Below are 21,133 nucleotides of genomic sequence, written 5' to 3'. Positions count from 1 at the left end.
GTGTTATGATAGAGTTCCTAAACAGGTTACATTTTAATCAAGACATTAGAAATCTTGTGTGTGGTGTAAGTATCACTCGTGTTATTACTCATCTAACTGTAAAATCAGATTATTGGCACTTGCATTAATACCCCTTAATGTTAATAATTATGTGTTAGGGTGAAGGTTAGAGCAGGGTTAGGTTTTGGAAATGTATGTTATGCATAATGTCCTTGGAGGTCATGGAGGAAGCTGTGTGTGTGTGTGTGTATTTGTATCTCTCTCTTTGTGAGGACCCTTTTAAATCGTAGACCTTTTGAAGAGAGGACATTTTAAAGGGCCCGTATTATATCCTATTTCTCCAAGTTAATCAAGTTCCCTGGTGTCCTAATGAACATGTTTGCCAAAACAGCCCTGTTCAGAACGCTCCGTCTAGTAGTATCTCTTTATATCCACCTTAAAAAAAAAAGTCAAACGAAACTCAAGGAAACGCATAGGAAATGACATCAGCCACAGAGGCTACTGGGAGCTAACAGCGGTTAGCATTTGGAAAAGTGATCATTTGCAGGCTCGAGCAGGCACATTGCTGTCATATATAATATAACATATCCACTGGACAGATAAATCCTCTGAGGCTGGAAGTTTGTGTAGGACTCTGTGCTGCACTGTGGAGCCAAGAATAGAACTTTTTGCGGACTTCCGGTTTTCGGATGCTGTTGCCCTCGCCAGCACTCTCACGTGTTTTAAGGACAAAGCGGAGCTCCAGTGAACGCGGAAGTCAACATACGTGTTTCATCTCCTGTACTTAGACTGAAGAGGACCACAAAAACAAATGAGTGAGTCATCTTTTTTCACATTTTGCCGACTGATAGGGCCTCCAGAGGCCCAAATATGAGGATTAAAATGATTAAAAAAAGTTGATTTTGCATAATAAGGGACTTTTAAGAAAGTGAGATCATAAAAAATGGGGTTCATTTCTGATGGTTAAGTATTGTTACAATTGAAAATCTAATGTCACTGAATGTTTGGCCACACATTTGTCTCAGTGGGTGCAGCAGTTTCTACTAACAGTCTGCATAGGTAGCAAATATTTATCATTGACCAACTGTAGTGTCTGCCAACATGTTGCACATGAGGTGTGTAAGGGACTACATTAAATGATAGAAAACAACCCGGGTCAAATTACTCATGTCTGCACGAGTCTCTGCTTGCATTTCAAACGCACGCTGTGGTGATAACCACGCTGTTATCGAGACCAATAAAAACACACATTACTCAAGGAGAGTATTGTATTTCGACCATAACCGATAACCTTTGAGAATTATCACAGCACGGTGCATAAGAGTAAGCATTCGAACTGAAAGTGAAGTGAGGGGGGAGTTTTTCTTCACTTTCTTCCAATTGTTCTACTCGGACCGGAAACAAGTCAAGTAAAACTAGATTTTCTTATGCATACAAAGGACAGGTTACTCTCCAGAGACCATTAGACATTCATCGTCACTTCACACTCATTGAGATGCTCACAAACAGCGCCATGTTAACGCAGCTTTTGATTTGCCCCTGTATCAACATAGAGAGGAAACAGAGGCCTCCCTGAACTAATTTCGCTCATGAACACTCAGTCATTTGTTGAGTGCCACACAGCAGGCCCTGCTGTCTGAGGCCCAAGGATTAAGGCTCAATATTTGTAAACCTCAGTTGGCTTCCGTGTGGAAATAGGGAGTGGAGAAAAAAAAAAAATGTGAAGCCTTGGCAAACCAATGTGTGAAAACTATCAAATTGTCAGCCATGACAGAAACTGTTACACACGCTGGCTTCTGGCTGACACTGAAACAATACACTGTTGAAACACCGTGGCCTTTCTGCATGAATGTGGGAGGGTGTGAGTTTATAGGTTTTTGGAGGCGACAAAAAAACTAAATATATAGCAAGCTTAATAAATTTATGACAGTCAACTCTCCCCAGTAATCCACTCTCACTCTTGGTCTAAGTGTGTTGTCTGTGTACAACACTGTTGGAATACTTTTACCATTAAAATTCCTTACATGAAGTTCCTTAAATGATCTCATAGTATTTGACCTGTTCCTCACTGGAATATACTCCCACATTGCACATCATCAGCCTCACAATGGGCCCATAAAGTACTAAAAATCCCAGGGCCTTATTTCCAGCTGTGACACAGAACCCAGACCTACTTAAGTCCTCTACTTTGACCTTTGTTTGAAAAGTCTCTTTCAACTGGAGGCCTCAGCAGTAAATTCATAGAGCTATGAAATTAATGTGCCAGAGAGCCCATCTAGTTTTTCATTAATCACAGCCGGAGAAAGACGGGGACAGGTTACTGAGTCACGTTTTATTTTCTGTTTTCTTTTTTTTTTCCCCCTCTCTTTTCTTTTGTAACAAGGCAGATTGTGTAATGATTGCACTCGATATTAACCATGTTCCGCTTATCAACCTCCACCCTCTTGTGAAATAGAGAAGGTGGAGGTGGTGGGGGCGAGCACATCTAAGACATCTGTGTCGAGGGGGATCTGAACAGCCTTAACACTTTAACTTCTAACACCTTTAAAAGGCTCTCGCATGCATCCACAGAAACACACACACACACACACACATAAAAACATATAGTTTGAACACTGAATAGTCAGGTTAAATCATAGCTGGGCAAGTGGTCAAATTAACCTCTGCATCTGCTTTTAATAAATACACAGGGAGGCAATGGTTGACGTGAAGAAAAGTAGGCAGATGCACTTTGTAAGTGTGTAGGTGATGTGAAATACATCCTGCAGGGTAATTGTACACGCAGTGAACCGTAGCGCTGTCAATGAGGTGTTGTGTCGGGCGGCGGGTATTAAACATCAGTGGCGTGGCGGGCCACTCTTTGGGATGCTCCTCAAACCTGCTTAATTACACGTGTCGCGAGCAGCAAGTGTTCAGAGAAGGAAACGACAGCCGAGCAGCGGCTCACTTCAAACACAGAGGCGTAAAAAGTGCGTTCAATAAAAACAGACCTGAACCATAAGTAGGTCCTAATGGCCTGTGGGTAATGATCAGAGGGAAAGGGGATGCATATATGAGCAACACAGGAATGAAAGTGGGTTTTCACTTTGGACGCGATAGAGATGACAATAGACACAATATCTGGTTGATATCTTCGGTTTAGTAGAAGTAAAAAAAAAAGAGATAAAATGATGGTTTTGTTTTTCAGTTCTTAAAGGCTAAGTAAGAACTCATAATGAAGACTTGTGTACGTGCAACTAAATGTGCAGAAGAGGCACTCGACTCAGCAGACGGCAGGCATTTCTCTACACCTTTGCTTCACAACCAGTCTAAATCATCCAAGGTTTGAATCATAGCAACGCAAATGACAGATGGTACAGAAATAGGGAGGTCCCGATACCCCTTTATTGTGTCCGATACCACAAACTCGAGTACCAATACCGATAATAGTCATTTCAAATACATAATTCTCCAAATATTGTTCTCCCGAAAAGAAGAAATAAACAGCCCAAACATGACTCAAACCTAAAATTGTTTTGCTGATTTTTATTTACATGTGTACGTTCTCTGCATAGTGAAGCATGCAATACATATATATACATATATATATATATATGTATATATATACATACATATATTTACATATACAGTACAGACCAAAAGTTTGGACACACTTCCTCATTCAAGTAAATGGAAAGGTGTGTCCAAACTTTTGGTCTGTACTGTATATATATACATATATATATATACATATATATACATATATATATATATACACATATATACATATATATATATATATACACATATATATATACATATATGCATACATACATAAATATATATACATAGAGTACATATATAAACATATACATACATATACATATATATGCATATACATATATATACACACATACATATATATACACACATACATATATATACACACATACATATATATACACACATACATATATATACATATACATATATATACACACATACATATATATATACATATACATATATACACATACATATATATATACATATACATATATACACATAAATATACACATATACATATACACACATATACATACCTATATATATATATATATATACACATATACATATACATACATATGTATATACATACATATATATACATATACACATATATATATATATATATATTTACACATATACATATATATACACACACAAATATGTATGCTTTTTGGATTTTATCAGATTTTACATTTTTATCAGTCCGATATCCGATCCAGTGATATTGACCGGTATCGGTCCGATACTGACCGATATCGATTTCCATCCCTATACAGAACTATATGTTTCCAAAATAAAATTTTAAAGGTAAAGCAATGTTTAAAAGTGGCAGGAAGGTTTAGAAAATGAACAACCATTTGAACACCATGGGAACAAAACAAGACTTCTACTACAGAAGTTCAGTTAAAATGTGACTATTTTAATCCTGTTATCCAGCATGGACTACAAATACGGAGACAGACAGATATCGGTGGATGGAGAGGGTGTGGTAGAAGATCTGTGAAACACTTGACTGCACGGACTCTGCCACAGTGACGACACTGATCTGAACAGGTTCACGAATATCCACGAATAAGCACACGTTCACACACAAAACGTGCGTTTTTCTGTGACTCGCACACACTGAGCACCGACTCCAACTGCCTTTGGCGACACAATGGCCCTGCTGCGCTGACAACTCAACTGGAAGGGAGCTTAACCTTTGAACCCCAGGGTCAGCTCATTAACACTGACACTCCTCCCCGCGATGCAAATGACCAACTTATGAATAATATGACGGACAGATTTTTTTACGAATGATTTATAAGCCACTGCACAAAGTTGAATGAGTTGTTTTTATTTATTTATTTTCTTAAATATAAATTAGAACTTTTAATTAATGTTCAATTCATTTATTATCACAATGAATTTGAGATTTTTTTTAAGATTTAGTAATGTTCCTCAGTGAAACTAAGAATTTTAGTTTTAAAATTTTTTGTAGAAAGAAAAACGCACTTAGTGTTAAAACATTCACAGCAATTATTGTTTTATACCCCAATGTGTGTTGCAAACCCAAACATATATTGATATTTATTAAACCTCTGTTACATTGTTATTGAAGAATAACACAGTGATGTTATTTTATTAACTGATTTGGATCTAAATGATGACTAACTGATGAAAAACATTATTTAGATAAACACAAAGATGTAGTCACAGTAATCAGATTACAATGTTTTCCAAGTGTAAGTGTAAAAATAAAATATAAAAAAGGCTTTTGTTGTGGACTATATCCCGGAAACAAAAACTGTTCCAAGAGTAATGATGGTTTAAACAGCTCATCTGTTTCTTTGAGACAAACCCGTATTACTGCAGACGGAATAATAAAATCCATTCTGTTTTGCCGCGTGACAAAACCCGTTTAGTACAGCAAATGCAAATGTTTTCCCTTAGTGCTTTAAAGCGACATTGCGATTTGTTGTATAAATCATATTATGGACTGTTGTTTTTTATTTTTTTTAAACAGGCAATGAAGTGCTGTTGCTGAATTTTGCAGGCTGAGCGCAGCACTTGTCATTAGGAGACGGGTAGTTACAGAACCTCATAATTTGAAGCACCTTAAAAGTGCAGATAATGTAAGGTCAATGTCGAGAGCACGGAGATGGGCAGGCCTAATGTTTAGCTGCGTGTAATTGGACAGCAGTGTAGGAGGCACAGGTGTGTAGCCATTGTTCACTCTGATACGATTATTTGCACCTCTCAATGTTGAAAAAACAGGTATCATCAGAAGGCAGTCATCTAAATTTACAATGGCTGGATTTAGGTTTTCCTCTCTTCCGCCCTCCATCCAGGTTCTGTAATTACAGCTGCTCTGTAATTAGGGCAGAGCCTTCAGGACCAGGGTGACTACTGTCTACTTTTAAAGGGTTTAGCTAAGTACAAGACTTCAAACTGGGGGATGGGGAGAAAGTGCAGCATTCCTGCCTGTTTTGCTCTTTTTTTTTGTTGTTGTTGTTTTTTGTATGCTGAGGTTAAAAGTCTGGATGATTGTAAGACATAATGCTATTAATCATTACACTGTTAAGTTATGATTGAGAAGACCTGCTTGTAACACTTTTGCAATAACTGCTATTTTAAAGGACTCACATTATATCCTATTTCTCCAAGTTAATCGAGTTCCCTGACGTCATAATGAACATGTCTGTGACATGCTTTGGTCAAAATACCATAAAAAATGAAGCACCACAGCAGTTCAATCACCCTGCCAAAACAGCCTTGTTCAGAAGTATCTCTTAAAAAAAATAAAAAAAATAAATAAATAAATAAAAATAAAACCAAACTTAAGGGACAGGAAATGACAGCAGTTAGCATTTGGAAAAGGGATTATTTATGATCATTCTAGCAGGCACATTGCCATCATAAAAAACATGTATCCACTGGACAGATCAATCCTCTGAGGCTGGAAGTTTGTGTAGAACTCTGTGCTGCACTGTGGAGCCAAGAATAGAACTTTTCGCCACCTTCCGGTTTTCTGATACCGTTGCCCTCGCCAGCACTCTTGCACGTTTTATGTTCAAAGCGGAGCTCCGCGAGACAACAATTCCAGGAAATTAGCGTCTTGTGACGTCCCAGTGAGCGATGAAGTCAACATTGCGTGTTTTATCTCCTGTACTTAGACTAAGGACCACACAAACATGAGTGAGTCATCTTTTTTCACACTTTGCCGACTGATAGGGCCTCCAGAGTCCCAAATATAACTATTAAAATGATTAAAACGTTGATTTTGCATGATATGGGACATTTAAAGGTTTTAAATTAATATTCAGTTCACAAAAGTACAGAGGGTGTGATCATACAGCCGGCCACACTGATGGACATCATGGAGAACAGTAGGTAAAGCCCTGACTGTACAATGTACAAACAAGATAGAGCATAGGATTGAAGACAGATTCCTTGGGTTATATCTCTTTATGTGTGTGTATGGTAAATGAGTTTAGTGGTGAGGGCTAGATTATGTTGGTAACCAGACTCCTCCCCTTCTCAGCCAACACAGCAAATGTTTAAAAAATGTTCCAATCCACATATAAAATGCAAAGAAACATATATTGGAGCTTCTATGTTGCAATCCATGTTTATGTCACCATGGTTAAAACCTTCCAAAGTTTTGGTTATGTTTGACACAAATTACAGTTATGGAACCAAAAAGGTCATACGTTTGATGACCAAATAAGTGTGAAAATCGATTGCCTCGTCATCTTCTGTTCCATTAAGTATTAGCACAACGCTGCCTTTCCTCCAATGCTGTAACATAATCTACAGGATTCTTGGTTTGTGTGTTCCGACAAAATAAAAGTATATGTGAAGAGATAGAGGAGTGAGTAGATTAAAGTTATCTTCTTCAGCTCTAAAAACACATAAATAGAGAAAGAGTCGACTGTGCAGCCAGGAAACATCAAAACTAAAGTATGGCCTGGCATGAACTTGGTGAAGTTATAATTATCACAAAAGCTTTATGATTATATCAAGAATAACAACATGTACACTCAAGCATCTCAATGTTTCCATATGTAACTGCTATTACAGTAGCCACAATTAAACAAGTGTGCTTGTCAACTGCTAAAGTAAATGATGTAAGATGTGTAATAGATATGATGTAAGATATGTAATACTTCCCTTATAAATAATGTATAATCCTATACCACCAGAGTACTTTTCATCTCCCCTGCGTGCTATCAATCCAAAAATCTTAATGGTGGAAAAAGAAACATATGTTTAAGTCAGACGCATTTACTCCTGACCCTCCCTACCAGCGTGCTCTGCAGCTAAGCCGCAGGGATTTGCACCAGCTCAACATTTACACCATATGGATGCTTTATTACAGAGTAATGATGTCTCTTTCTGTCCTTCCTTCACTTCTCTCTCTCTAACTAAAGATGATTTGAAAAACCAAACAGCCTCATGTGTTACCAGGTGATTAGTGCGACTTAAGGGAGATTTAACAGTAGTCTATGGAGGAATGTAGAGGTATATTTCTGCTCAGACACAGTGCACCCTGCAAATGAGTCCATATGGAGCCATTCAATGCAGTTTATTCAGTCATATTTGAATCAATCAGCTCATAACATACAGCAAAAGTACACGAGGACAAAGTAAACAGGAATGTAAGTTAACTGCAGGGACAAATTACTATATCGATATACAATAAAATAAAGTGCTACAAAATAAAACATCACTTATTCTGCATGGGTTATGACGACACTAAAACACTAGTGTTGAAGTCATTATAAATGGGCAAATTAAAAAAACACGGCGATCCATTTCCTAACTAATTTCTCCATCTTTACCAATATCAATAATTGGATTTATATTGAAATGAGAGCCAGGCTGCTTATTGATTTTGGCTGCTGCATATTAGCAGGGAATAATCAATAAAGTGGATTCAGTGCTTATTAAACTGGAATAAGCTGGGATGGCCTTTTTTTCATTTGTCAGCCAATGACTGTTAATCTCATAACTGGTCGTGGTAATCCATTGCTCCTAATAGGGGCACATTACTATTGACAATGGGTCAAATTACAGCAGGGGCATTGATTCGAATATGAAAATTTATATAGTCGTGCAAATCATGATCGATCTTCAGAGAAATGTTTCAAGTCGCTGTAAATCCCCAAAAAATCTCGATCTTACCGAGCGTATAAAACATTGTGTTAACTCCAGGAAACCACTTGGTACGGAGAGCATTAGCTTGAGAAATCCAACCTCTAACAAAAAGAGAGGACTTTAATGAAAACAAGAATTTAGGGTGACGCTGTCAGGCCAAAGCCAAATTATAGCTGGTCCTTACTTTCTTTATCAGCCTCTTAGAATTTTAGTCTTGGGGAATTAATTCGAAAGGGTCAATTTGCAAATGAATGCGATTTCAGTTGTGAAAATATAACTGTGGGCTTCGTTCGGGACATAAACAACTCTGAGACAGAAGAAAGGGGAACATCTTAATTTATTAGCGATCTGTGACATTTTTCACCGAGAAGCCAAGGCAACTGCTCTGTCGAGACTGAAATGAAATTAGTGCTCTTCTTGAGCAGCAGAGACAAAAGTGTCTCCCTAAGCGAAGGTCCCAGTCTGGCACAGTGAGGTCAGCAGGCTGAGGCCTACAGCCAACCCTAAGCTGAGCTGTAGTGTTGTGTGCAAATCAACCGCTTTTCTCCCATTTTCATTTCTCATGCGCAGCGCCTGTGCTCCTCCTTTCATGAATGCAGGACTCTATCTTTGGCCCGTCCCTCTGAAAGGGCCTTCCCGGTGACGAAGGTGACCTGCCACTGAGAAAAAGGAGGACCTGCCATGAACTGAGTGTCAGCCATTAAATATGATTTCGCCCCTGAATGGCATGCAAACACATTCAACCACTGAAACTCATTAAGCCCGCATAATCTCTCTTTTCTTAGCCATAACAATGATTTCAGCTGGGAAATGCAATGGTTTTGGGGAACTGAGCCATTGGTTTGAGTTGCATTCAAAGTAATAAATCAAGTCCAGCTTCACATCCTGGGCCCATTTGCCTAATTCAGCGCCTCTCGCCATACCGGTCAATTAGTTTAGAGCAAATATATTCAATACACAAGGCAATTCACTGACAAGGCATAATAAATCCTCACGCTTTCACACTGTCCAAAATAACCTTTTGCAACTATTCTTCCCCCTTACAAACTCTACAAAAAAGGAGCAAGAAGTGACGTTACTGTTCAAAACTGTAACCATCACATGCTTTGTGTCAATGCAACTTTAGCTCAAGATTAACTAACTATTCTAAATATATATAATAAATGTTATTACGGAGGTTGATCCTGCTTAAACTCAATTGAGGCCACGGGTAATGAGAGAAACGGAAGTGAAAAGGCGCCAACTCCTGTCCGACAGAACGAGCTGCCTGTCTGATTCCTCTGAGGACACGCTCACCCTGGTCTCACCCTGACCTACATCATGTCTCTAAAGGGCTGACTTTTTCCTTAATTAATATTTTCAGTTCCTGTAACAAAGTTTTCCGTCCAGTTTCGATTGATTGAGCGTGTGGAGTGGGAGAGGTGGGAGCAGCTGTGATGAGGGCTCTCAGTAGACGGACCATTGTAATCTGCATTAACCACATTGCAAGGGAGTGCAAGGGGTCAAAGTCTTTAAGTGTCTGCAGGGATGGGTGCTTGTGGATTACACGTTGTCGCTCCTCCAAGAGGTTGTAATATGTGTATAGTGCCGCTTGCTTACTACCTGTTGTTCACCTCGGAAGATTTACATGCAAGGTCCTTTTTTTTTTCTAGTTGTCTAGTTATTATTTAGGTGTCAGGAGTGAAGCTGCAATAAATTAGGCCTCTTTTACTAGCATGGATAAATGAGCATATTACTACATGTTTTGAATGCATGATGATGTTTTCTGTGAACATAAACTATATTTTATATATAACTCTGTTTAGACATTTTCCCAGATCAGAGAACATGTCACCAGGATCAGTGCATAAGTACGTTCTTGGTAATGCTGACCAGATTAAGTGCATTTCCTGGAAGGTGTGCTCGACTAGCTTTGGCAGAGAGTATATCCTGTGACGATCTGCTCCGTCTTCTTTGACAAAGCATTTAAACAGTGAGAGGAGCAGCAGTAACCCTCTTACTACAGGGCCTCTGTTCAAAAATGCCATAACAAGAGTGGTTAATTTTTCCCCCCCTGCACATCTCTGTAAGTTTTCCTCGTGCACACGATCTATCAGACGGAATAGAAAGAAAATAATTTCAAAGAATTAATGAACTGAAATCTTGCTTTCATTTGAGACCATGAATTATTTATAGCTACATTTCAGAGTGATTGAACTTGCGAATTAATCCCATTAACCTCTCTGATGGCAAGAATAAAAGCATATGTCTTGACGAATGTTTGCCGGGCTCAAATTTAGTGCCATTGAGAGCAGCTTTTCCCAGGCAGAGCCCAGCAGACAGATTGTGTGCCATGTCGCACGGAGCTTATACAGATCCTCACAGTCTCTGTTTGAGTCTGTGGAGGAATGACAGAAAGCTCAATGGAGGCGTCTGTCTCGCAGCCCAACAGCCCTGTCCGATCCTCTCCCCATATACCGGCGAGCCTGTGATGAATGCCACGCCGTTCTCTTCTCTCTCTCTCCTGCACATACATCTGACATTATTAACAATATAAAATGTGATGGAGCGCTCTACCGTGCTGCCGGGGGGGCCCCCCGTGATCCAGCACGGCACAGCCACGCTGTGATTTATTCCCCCGCAATCATGAAAAAGTAAGCGTGCCATTAAAATCACAGGTGTTTGGGGGCCACGCGACTCACCGGGGCGCGATCGATAATGTTGCTCTTTTACATGGCTCATTTTGAGGCTGATGCAGCATCATACGCCGTCAGTGACGCTTTGATCTATTGAGGAGCAACGCTCTGTCTGTCCCCGAAAGCTATGGGCATGCATTGATGCGAGCCAACAAGGGTATGCACATGCATGTATTCACGCCCACTCCTCAACGCACACGTATGCTTGTACCACTGCAGGGCTTGTGTTTACAGTGTCTCCACCTGCACACACACATAATTCAACTGAGCTAATGTAGGGGATAATGTAGTGTCAGTGGCAGAAAACTCTGATTGATACCCACACTTAGAACAATTACTGGTGTAAAAAGATTGGCAAAAGACAAAAGTTTGTGCTACTTACCATAGGGTTACCTACACTGTCTGAGGAAAGTGATTTGTTCGTGTTTGTTGAGTGTATTCCCAAGGCTATAAAGTGTGGCACTGGCAACAAATAAGGACTAATGTTCTGGTTCCAAATGATCACTTAGCACTACACACAAAAGAGTGCGAGTCTGTGGCCTCTCACAGCCAGACATATTATGACGCTGCAGGTCAATTTCAGATTAAAGAAATCATCAAACGGGAACATAAAATTGATCGAACATCGATCAAAACACTGCAAATTTGATAATTCTTTCACCAATTTTTGGGGGGTTTGTTTTTTCCCTGAAATCTTTAAAACAAATGTGCCAAATCTGCTCGAATATAATGTGATGTATTCTTTAAATATTTATTGTGACTGCATTGGAATTGTTCATAAAAAAAAAGTTGTATCATGATGCTAAAATACCATAACAATGTTACATTATTTTATTCTGAAAGCTCTCAAATGTGAAGACAAAAAGTTAACTTGGAAACTTGGAGCAGGTATCACCATGCTTTTTAAAGTAAACCATTGTCCGTGCAGCAACTGCCTGATAAAATAAAACAGGAGATTATGGGAAAAACAAGGATGGGGTGGCAGTTCTAAACTTCCTGGATGAAGAGAATGTGTTCCGGATGCCATTGTAGTCAAGTTTGAGAAACATGGCAACTCCAGTGAAAAACAAGACCAAAAAACAACAATGATATCTATCCAATAAATATAAATATTATTCAGTTTCTTATTTTTTTTTTTAATTAATGAGAAAGAATAAAAGTTCATAGAATTATGAAGTCCTGGTGAAAAGTCTATTTCTTCCCTCCCTCCCCATACTCTTTTCTCTCTCTCATTCTCAGCGCAACTGCCATGAAAATGAACTATTAATCTGTTCCCCAAAAGAATTCCTCAAGCTATGCAAGACCTGACAGCCGCAATACGACGGTTGTTGTGCGGTCAACAAATAATTTTCCTGGGCTTCATTGCCTCTCAAAGGCACTTTTTCAAGCAGACCAGATCATGTGAAAAATGTCTTTGTCAAAAGGTTTCTCCACTTTTCTTCTCACACAAAGATGTCAGATGGAGAGAGTTAGAATTTCCAAACATGTTAATCCGCGTGAGCGTTCAACTCGGCCCCTTCCTCCACACAGTGCTTGAGAGTTCATTGAGCGTGTTTTAAAATTTCCTGTGCTTAAGCAACACAAGTGTGCCCTCGCGTTAGGATGCAATAATGTCCTCAGCCGGAAAGAATACAGGATTATGACGTTGCGCAATTCCACGCAACTATCAATGTAAACTGAAATTGGCCGCTTCTTATAACCGCCCTGGATTTCATGAAACAAAAATAACACACGTTGTGCAAACATGGAAATGCTTTATCGTTATGAAATGTCAGTTAACTTGAGAACATGACAAAACTTAAAGTACTTTGTGTGACAGTTTTGTGAACAGTTAGTTTGCCCTGGATATCTATAAATAAAAGTGTTGCGATAGATGGATTCAAACAGGATTAGAAAATGATCAGTGTGCATAATCTGACCGGGGGTTGTTTTCTTCTCTCTGCCAGGCCCCCAATAAGATAATTTCCTACTGGGGGCGACGGGTGTGAAAGGTGGGCTGCACCATTACCACCCAAACTACCGACGCCTCTTCCTGCCTGTCGCCCGAACGCCACCGAGATCCGCCCACCGTCCCACCCTTCTCCTCTCCTCTAGCCTCTCATCACTGATCTTTTCCTGTCATCACACACACATCCCCTGTCACACTGTCGTCTGATTGATGAGGCCACTTCTGATAATGGCATCAGGAACCGGGGTATCTGCCTTGTCATTAGATACTATCAGAGCTGTCTTATTACAGCGGAGAAAGACCCCGGGCAGACAGACGGTGTCTGTGCCGTGCGATACCACCGCAGATAATGACGATCGGCGGGGGCGGTGTATACTCTAAAATACTCCTGAATTAATCCATCCGTCACATACACCGTTTAGAGTTTGGTGAGCTTTGTCAGATCTTATAAACTTCCCTATGATGGCTGTACTTCCTCAAAGGAGTCACAGAAGTGACTGAAGCTGATGTATCCATATTTAGTTTGAATATTCTCTGAACCCAAAGCCACAGAGTGAGTTATGTGTGAAAGTTGTTATTTATCACATACATTGTGTTGTGTTTTGTCCGTAAAAAAGGCAAGAAAATTATCTCGATTGAGTCAAAATGTATTTTAAAAATGCCAATGAATGAATAATTTTGGTTTGTGTTACTGTTAATTCAGCAGGAAGGTGACGTAACCATCAAAGGACAGTAGATTGACAGGGGCCCTGCAAGCCAGGCTAAGAAACCACACAACGCCCACAAAGGCCCCCACTAGCTCAAGGAAGAATAACTATGGATTGAATTATGGAAAGATCTGAATAGTGTTTGTTCTGTACAAATGGTTGCACACATGAAAATCCCAAGGCCCCGTATAATTGTATTGCTAATAAGGAGTAAAGCCAATTAGGCATTTAAGTGTGCTGTAATCACTCGGATGGGCTGCGATGAAGAGAGGGCCACGGTGCAGATAGAATATCAGGCCATAGGACAGATGAAAGCCTCCCCTATTTCTCTCCCACACTGACAACCATAATTAGACAAATTGTATGTATCCCATTGAAAAGTCCCCACAAAACCTTTGTTGCATCTTTGCTGCTCCTGCTCTGATTCATTCATTTTAAGCTGTCCAACAAAGGAAAAATGAGAAAGAGGGGGTTGCTGCGTAGCAACCGTAGAGCAACAGAACAGCTATAAGGGGAAATCCTGACGTGATTAAATAATACGAAACAAATGCTCAACAAAAACTTAAGTAAAAATGATGAATTTATTTGTGAACTCCCTGAGTTGATGTCCACTCCTTAACTGCACAGTATTTAATTGCCAGAAACAGAACATAATGGCAAAGGTAATTACATTCATATTTGCATTTTAGTCTTTAAGTGATCTTTTTTCCCAGGCAGTCAGCAACTCAACCGTTTGCAGTTTTCAATTTCTATTATATACCGCTTTATGTTCCCTGCCACTGATTCTTTGTTATTTCATCAACTAATACTTAGTGACTGCACAACATTTAAATTTGTGCATCTGATCCTAGTTAAAATCAGAACTACCTGGAAAACTCACAAAGTACTACCTTCAATAAAAACAACAACAACAACAAAAAACAGGAGAGTATAACAACCTACATCAATAATTTATAAATGTAATTAAACAACTGTAACTCTACTTTTTTTTGACAGTGCTGTTTGAAAATGGGGTGTGTTAAATAAATGAACACAAAACATAAGAGGAGAAACCACGTTTCAAAGAGTACATTTCAGTCAATACTTTTAAGGTCACCAGGAAAATGTTTTTGATGCCAAGTTAATCAGTAACTTCCTTTTTGTCTCATGTCTCATCATGTGAGGTCATTTCAGAGTGTTTTGATACAGCCGTGCAAATGCAGTCGTTTTTTTTCCCTGGTTGTTGTTGACAGTGGACTGTCGAAAAAAAAACGCAAGAGTTGGTCAACTTGTGCTTTTCACTCATCTCTCAATAAATAGAAAACATTCACAGTCATTTGTAAACCACGTGTTTTGCCGCGTGCGAGTCTGTCATTATTAGTCCGAGACCATTATTAGCCCAGACCTTTTTTCTATTCGAGCTACGCTGCATCTTTCATCGCCTAAAGAGCTATGTGGAAACAAACAATCTTAATCCAAATGCAGCAAAACATGCAGGGTAAAACCTAAATGCACCACTGCATGCAGTATTAACTGTTGAGTGGGCTGCTGTATGTACCAACAGTGCAGACAGGCCATAAAATCCTACAGACAAGCTGTCTGTCACAACATTTGTTTGCCAGATTGCATTCCTTGCTGCCACTGAGAGTGGCAATAAAATGGATGAAATTGTACCAGCACTGCTCTGGTCTTTCAAACTGCAATATGTGTGTAGTCAAATATGTTTGGGGGTGGGACTGGCAGCACAAAGCCTTACACAGAGTCCCTTTTTTCCATGTTCTGGAACTTTTTTATTTTTAAGCAAACCGGAGGGAGGACAAAAGAAGGGGATGCCTATGAGGACTATCAATCCATTTAAACAGGGGCATGCATTTCGAGCAGAGCAAGCCAATGGGAGGGAGCTGCTTGATCAACCCATAAAGGGAACCTCAGTTATGAACCAAAGAAAGAAAAAGAGGAAGAAAGAATTGGGCAAAGGCAGAGAGAGAAAAAAAAATGAAAGAAAAGGTCATGAGTGGCAGTTGATTTGAGGAGTTTCTCTGACCCCACAAAGGGCCATGACATCATCAGGTATTGAAGTGAGAGAGGAGGAGAAGGGGCTCTTTAAAAAGCTGGCCGCTTACCGAGGCTGTAATTACATTTGCGCTAAACATGCCCAAGTGCTCCTATGCAGTGTGTGTGTGTGTGTGTGTGTGTGTGTTGGATCATTTTCAGGGGTGGGGGTTGGAGACCTGAATTAATCAGTCCTGTTTGCTGTGGGGACTCTTTATGACAAAAATCTTTCTCACCACAAGCGCATACGTTCCAACAACACCATGTTCCCCTGTGTGCTCTGTGACGCGAAGAGACTGAATTTCCCCTAAAGCACGTGAGTCGTCTTTTTGACAACCTGTTCTTACCGACCGCGAGTGAAAAAAAAAAAATCAAGAAAAAAAAAGGAAAAAGAAATTACTCACTCTAACACTCTAACACCAACCCAGCCGACCCTCTCAAACCATGAGCCTTCCCATAATACTGTGAGTATATAAAGCCTTTGCAGTGCATGGAGAGTGAGTAGGCATGGCTTTAAGTGTATGGGGAAGGAATGCTATTAAACAAGTTATGCACATAATGAATCTGAGCAATGCTTGGGAAAACTTCAGCAACATTTATTCCTCTTTCAGTTTCAGCATATTCTCCGTGAAAAGAGCAGACCAAGTGGTGAATACAGTAAATCACTCTTTAGTTCTGCCAGAGCTGTTTTCACCCAAGACCAGTGGCCCCAAAGACTTCATCTATTAACAACCACATGGTGAGGCCAATCTCGTGTCAAGTTCTTAAATAGGCTCAAAATAAACAATGCCTCCACTGTTTCGTTGTGTCACTTTTAACACTGCGGAGATGAGCCAGGACAAAATGATTCCGTTGCAACACATCGACAGGATCTTTAAAAAAATGAGGTGTAACCATGTCCTTAAAAATTTGATGGATATGAATTAAGCTTTCGGCGTATACAGTAGGGTGACAACAGTGGTATAATGCGAGGGTGACAAATTCATCAATCTTATGATATGTGCGGGCTCGGGGGGGGGGGGGGGGGGCTTTGCTTCATGACACGTCATCACCACGCTGACAGACCCGCCGAGAATGGACTGCGACACTAAAACAACAAATCCAATTATCTCCGCCGCGATGACAGTGCTCCGCTGTCGGGATGACACACTGTAATATGATGAAATTATACGCCAACATGTCTGGTTCAAGTCTGAGCGCTGTGGGATACTCCTGCCAAGAATCATACGGAATCATGCTAACAGCCGACAGCTCGTACACATCATTCGTCTCTTTCTGCTCAGTGACTGAGCTGAATAGTTTTTTTTTTCCTCACACCAAAGCGCAAAGTATGGTTTCTTTCCTAATAAAAAAAGTCAAATATTACAATTGACTTTAAATAGGGTCATTTATTTTTTTTAGCCCAGTATAAACATGGATAAATGAATGCTTCAGAAGGGTAACGCATACCCGAAAGAAAAATCTGCCTTATACTATATACCCACCCAGGTAATATAATCATTTTACTATTATAGCATTTTACAATGATGCTATCATGACATCATCAGTGATGAATAACTGCTTCATTTAAATATTTATTTTTCTCCAATATGGGTTGCAAAAGTCAGTAGATTGCTGTATGACACATTTTTCTGACTTAATTATGATGCCATGATGACATCATGGTTTGTAGAAGCTGTAGATCATGTCTTTAAGTCCTATGGGATGCAGAGAAACTATTACTATTTTTTGACCGTTCTTATCAGCCCGTCCTCCAACTGAAACTCAACTTCAACTCAACTACGCACAAGTGTTAGTGAAGGTTAGTGTTATGGCCCACAGAAAGAGAGTGGTTAGGGTTAGGGTCTAAAAAGGACAAGGCTCGGTAGTAAGTTATAGACAACGACATTAAAAAAAAACCTAACGAGGGAGTCAAGCCATGTCGATCACACCAAAATACAATATAAAAAAGTGAACTACCATTGGAAACCTCATCGAAGCTACTTGATGACAACACACACAAGGTACCAGATTGCTGTTATTTACACTACCACTTGGGGCGCCACTTTTTTTTTTTTTTTGAACGTACTTATGGGTTGTCATTCCTGCATATGACCCAGTTACAATTTGCAGATTCTTACTGAGATACCTGAGCATCTGAAAGCAGGAAGGAGAATGTACTACACATTTTCAGTTATTTAAAGACACTATATGTTAATTACAAAAGCACTGCAAACTGCCCAGTGCCTTATAAAGAATATTTGAGCATCCATTGTCCCCAAAGACATGCTAACACATTTTCAAATACTGAGTGGACTTTAATTCAGCACCCAGCAATGATTCCCTAATCAATGGATTGGATCTTTCTCGCCTCGAGCTCTTATCCATTTTCTCCCTGCCATGATCTATTTTATGGATGTTCCTCCATGATGGCCGCATGTTGCCATTGATGGTTTCCTTTCTTTATTTCTCCTAGGACTAAGAACACCTGTCTGCTTTAATCGCTAAGTCCTTCCCAGCAGGAATGCCATCACAAAATGGACACCGACACTGACAGAAACAAGATAGTATAGATCCTCATCCAGCAACAACAAAGAAGCAGCAAAGAGATCAACCAGAGAATCCGTCTGCTCTCCAGATAGTAAAGTTGTCTCTTCACAGTCTGAAGAAGTCTGCTGCTGCTGCTGCATGAGTCACAGATATCATAAAGGAAAGAGACATGACTTCAATTCTGTGTCATACTCATATTCACCATGACACATACATGGGTTTTTCCCAGAAGCTGGATCAGTCATCAAAAACATATTACCACCTAAATATTAGACAGGAATTTATAACATATACCTGTCCCTGGACACTCATTTTAAATTGCGGCAGTTAATCTTTCACATTGCGGAGATTCATAATATAACATAACACATTACAGAGATGACCACACTCATTCTCGGAACTTACTTCCACGGTACGACTACATCCCTATTTGTTCAAGTGGGCAACGGCCTTGACAGCTATGAAATAATCTACCAGTGAGGTAAACAAACTACATAGCTGCCAATGGGGACAAATGAATCAACACTCACTCATTTGACTGAAGAGGCACATGCCCTCGACATCAGGAGGCTGCGCCTCAGTGGAATTTTTTTCTGAATACAAATAATGAGTAAAGTTTGCTCAGTGATGAACAGATTGTTCTATCAGTTTTTCATGGAAAACAAATAGTCCTTGAATGTACAACGTTTGTACCCATGGACTTTTATGAAAGGTCCCATTTACAATTTCACATGAAAGCCCCCCCACACCCACCTCCCCTTGGTGAGAGATAAGGATGAGAGATTAATAAATATCCAACTTTACAGAAGCTCAGACCTGGATCTTATGAGTTGATTCTGAGAACATAGTTTGCAACTGTTAATCTACAAAAAACATTCTTATTTCACCCATTTTATTTATTTATTTAATTATGTAATACATTTAAAGCACCTGGCCATAAAATCCTCCTAATATGTCACAGAGACTCAGGAATAATGTTCATATAACATACGGAACTCATCGACAACAACAAAACAGCCAAAATATTTGCATTAAAAAAATATTTTGCGGACTGCAAATCATGTTTATGTTTTTAAATCATTTCTGGCGCCATGTGACGCCACCTACCGCCGTCTACAAATCATTGCAGTCAGTAAAGTCTCGGCTGCCAAGCAACCACGGGTTGCCAGTTAAGTCTGAGCTACAATGACAGAGAAACGAAACCTAAAAGACATTATTATTTTGAATTTGAGTGTAGTAAGTGTTTTTGGCCATGTTCTTACATACGGCACCTTTAATAGAAAATTGTATCAATGATAACTGTCACAATTTGTTGATTTCCCTGCATTGTCAGTTTTAATATCCATGGCCCATGGCTCACAGTAAGGCATTGGTATGGGTGTTTATAAGCCAGTGGAGGTAGCCCTCTTAGCAGCAATAAAAGATGGGATTATCACCCTCTCCTTGTAAAAACTGCCAACCTATGTGGGTAAAGTGTAAAAAGTGACAGGAACCACAGCTGATAGTTAAGTCAAGGCAGGTGTTGGGGAAAAGTACAGCTGCTACACACAGAAAAGGTGAGTTTAGGATTACTGTAGTCTGAGTCTTTCATTCTTACTACCTGCACTGAATGCAATATACATGTGGTTGTAATTTTCATTGTAGATTACACAACGGTGTGATTTAAATATACACTTCTGTGGTATTAGTTCCACAGGACCACGACTCTTTGGACGGCAATGTTGGTCTGTTAGCTGATTGATTTGACCACAAATTTGGTCCAGAGGGTCAGGGTTGACCCTGACGTATCTGACAACTTCCATTAAATATGCGCAGGTATTCATGAATTACAGATTAATCCAGATTGCTTTGTTGTTGTTTTGTTTGTTGTACCAACATTATTTGACTTTTATGGTCCACAGAAGAGAGTTTCAAGTGCTTAAGTTGGTGCCACCAAAAGGCCAATGTTTTTAGCTTTCCGTCACAGCTAGAAACAGGAAGACACTAAGCAAAAAGCATTTACGACTCAACTATCCATGCAAAATAAGACTGTACGGTCGTCTGATGGTGAATAGGACACCTTTTGAAAGGATGAAACCCTGAAGAGGAAACGGGCCAAATTGAGAGGGGGGGGGGACAGTGGTTGCTGAGGTGCAGGGATAGAGAGTCGTCAAAGTTCAAAGATGACAAGATTCCCACAGAGAGAAACCAAGGGACTCAATTCGACGTGTCTTTTTCTGTTTCTTTGGAACAGAATTCAGCATGTTGTGAAATAAGATTGTGCTTCATTAGGTTTCAAAAGATTTGCATATCTTATAGCTTCTCCATTGGACATGGTCCGGATATTTAAGAGGCCTCCAATGGGATTATTCTCCAGCTGTGTGTGGCTTGTATGCCTGAGCATGTTTGTCTGGCAAACAGGCTCCTAACTCTCACTGGCCGGTCACTCTGACCACTGGTCACTTCTGCCTCCCAATCTGCTTATAGATTTCCTTTTCTGTGTGGCCTTAGATAGGTCACGGGGTCAGCCCCACGCATGGCATTCTGGGAGTGATTGTTCTCCAAAGGCCTTGGGT

Source organism: Microchirus variegatus (genome assembly GCF_963457635.1).
Source record: "Microchirus variegatus genome assembly, chromosome: 14".
Classification (NCBI taxonomy): domain Eukaryota; kingdom Metazoa; phylum Chordata; class Actinopteri; order Pleuronectiformes; family Soleidae; genus Microchirus; species Microchirus variegatus.
Note: the sequence above shows the minus strand (reverse complement) of the source record.